Genomic DNA, 3259 nt, shown 5'->3' with positions numbered 1-3259 from the left:
GACCAAATCCAATCCTCCCCAATGGAAACTTTGCCCAAATGAGTCTCAAGAAACATTTTGGATACATCCAATCCTTGGTGGATCAATTTTGGAAAACGTGTTTCCAAGAACATTTGACCTCGATGATCTCAAGACCGAAATGGAGGACTGATGGTCAGGAACTTGCCGTCCATGATGCAGTCATGATGATCGACCCCAACGCTTTCACGGAGAAAATGGTTAAGTGGAAACATCTGTGAAACCCACCCCGGAAGAGATGAGAGAATGCAAGCCGTTACCCTCAAAACGTCAGAAGGAAAGAAGACTCGCCCTGTTATGAAATTATGCTCATTGTAGCACATTTCCGAAACCGCCAAGTGAAATCAGTGGAAGCAAGGAAGAGGAGGAGAAATTTTTCGACGATTTGCATGAAATTATTTAAGCTGTTTGTTTCCTTGCTTTCCTTTCTAATTCATGTTTTCACCCTTGCTCTGTTTCTCTTGTTTCGTTTTCTTCCATTGTCGTCTCCCGTGAATTTAGAGCTGAATAAGGAGGGTTTTTTTGTTGTCAAATATGGCTGTCGTAAAATACACGTGATACTTTAGGTGCAGGTTTTTTGTTTACTTTAAAACGCGAGAAATCGCAGAATTAAAACCGATTACTTTAGATTTGGCTGTAATAAAAGCCTGCAAGTGCTCGTCTACGGCAGAATCAGAAACCTTAACATCAGATGCCAGATGGCAAATGACCTGATGATCAGGGTTCAAAAACTTTTACAAGCGGTCATCCCAGTGAATTATAGAGTTTTTTAACAAAACTGGGTCATCAACCTCGACGAAATCTTGAAAGGCGGACTCGGCCACATTCCTGGCTCAAGTCAGGGCGGCTTTGAAGCACTTTTGATTGGCCTTCAAGACTTGAATCGCCTCACGGTCGGATATGGCTCACGTGACAAAGGAGGAGACACAAAGGCGGTAAAGGTATCCTCGGAAACGGGAAGAAGAGGAACGCAGATTTCAACACCACGGGATAACACCGGATGGATGGACCATAAATTTCTGCTCGGGACACTTTAAATACACCAACCACGATGTGTCAGAAACGCCAACACCAATGGAAAATCGAAGAAATCCACGGGCCTCAGATCAGGGATGTGCCGAAGACAGTACTTATAGAATTTGTACGTGCCGACTGCACCATTGCATGATCGTTCGAGTGGTAAAGAAGAAGTGCGAGTAATAAAGAAACGAGAGATGTATTTGACTTGATTGTGGAAAGTACAGTGGTTCAACATAAGGTAACTGACATTTAGCCCAGGTGAAACCCTTGCTCATGATGAGGTTTCAGTTGAAGTCGTGCCCAATCCACAACACCATTCCTGGTGTTAAACAGATGTTCGATCAATCCGCACCCAGTAATATTTAATGGTGCAGGCTTCAAACATGCAAATTAGGCATAAAACAGTGTACTGTCCCGCTTAATTCTGGTCGCCCTGTAGATATCAATTAGTTTTTGCCTTTATGATAACCATTCCATGCCAATCCTTGCTTCTTACTTTCAGTTGGCTTGATTGCTACACCAACATAGGATAGGGGTAAGAGCAAAACACGATATTCGCCAGTACAACAGTGGGAGATGTGCGAGGAAAACAGCGAATCCCCGTTATAATGATTTTTGGGGGAAGTCGCAAAATCTTTACTACAACGGGTTTTTACTGTAACGGGGTTCCGCTTTTTGAGGTCGAAGAAAATACACAAATGTTGAAGTAAGATTCGACATGGTCAAACCATTTCGTTTTAGTCATAAACGTCTTACACTTTCATTCTTTTGTATTTTCACATTTGACTCTTTAAATCTCGGACACGGACACTCAGCTCAACCGAATCAAAATTATGCGCACGCTGGAGTATCTTCTCAACTATGAGATTTATTTTGCGTTTTGTTTTGGAGAATTATACATATCGGCAGCGCTCAAAAACCCTCATCCAGTGCTGCCAGTTGAAATGGATCGATTATCACCTAACTTTTGCCAAAAATAACCAGTTTTGTCACTAGATTTTTGGGGCTGCTAACAAAAATAACCAAGTATTCATATGTAATATCCACATGAGCTTTGTTGTTATTTATAAGGCAGGCCAAAATTTGCAAATATATATGGTCTTTTGTTACAGCAAATATGCATAAAAAATCGACCAAATTAAAAAAAAAAAGAGAATTGCAAATAAACTTTTCAAAACATAGCCACCAACACGTTCTGGAGGTTGTACGGGCTGCTTTTGCCTTCCCTATCAAGCAACATGTAGACCAAAAGGAAAATTACATCATAGTATCTTCCAGCATTAGGATTTATAACTGCTATCCCTAGCAAGCAGATCTTGCCTTGTCCATGCTGCATGCTAGACTGATCAGCATTTTGCACATCCTCAATATTTTGTAATAAAGATAAATCTCAGTTCATTAACTAAAGCACAATAATGCCAGAGTGTAGCAAGTGTCTTGAAGAACAATTTTGTTAGGAAAAGTAAGTTTTTCAAGTTACATGAAAGTTATGGCAAGTCAATTTTTCGGAGATCCATCCACCTCATGACCATTTACACCAAAAGTCATGAAAACACGTCAAGATATGCCTGATTTTTAAAAGAGAAGTTCATTAATCAAAAAAAAAAAAGTTCCAATAATTGAAATAGAGTATCTCAAAGAATTGCAATGATAAAAGAGCTATTTCAGATTGATAGAAAACATAAGCAGCTGGTTGATAATATGTTTGCGATCTATTCCATATCTAAGTGCACTTTTCTTCGAAAAGATACGAGAAAAAAATCAGAAAGTACAATTTCACATTTTCCCCTAAAGTTAACCAAAACTCGTGGAAATTGTCATGATTTTTCACAAATGTTAGTATTTTTTGCTTAAATGGCTGAAATTGCATAATGAATTGCAGATCAAATTTGTTTGCTTTTGTGTAGACTTCCTATTTTGGCCAACCATAGCTGGATTTTTCGGATTTTTCAAAATCACCAGATTTCGAGGTTCTTTTTGCCGTGAATCACCAATCACCAGACGCAAAATTTTGTCCCATAATTACTTTCAAAATCCCCAGTTTGGTGTTAAATCGACACATCTGGCAGCACTGCCCACCACCAATAAGAGTAAGAGACCGGAGAGAAAACTCGTCTGTCCGATCCAGGAAAAGAAGAATTAGCTCACATTTGCTGATCTTTTTCATTAAGAATCTTCAGCTTGTGTGAAAACGTTACGAAATCTTAGTTTTGGCGACCGC

Source organism: Tigriopus californicus, chromosome 2 (genome assembly GCF_007210705.1).
Source record: "Tigriopus californicus strain San Diego chromosome 2, Tcal_SD_v2.1, whole genome shotgun sequence".
Classification (NCBI taxonomy): Eukaryota; Metazoa; Arthropoda; class Copepoda; order Harpacticoida; family Harpacticidae; genus Tigriopus; species Tigriopus californicus.
Note: the sequence above shows the minus strand (reverse complement) of the source record.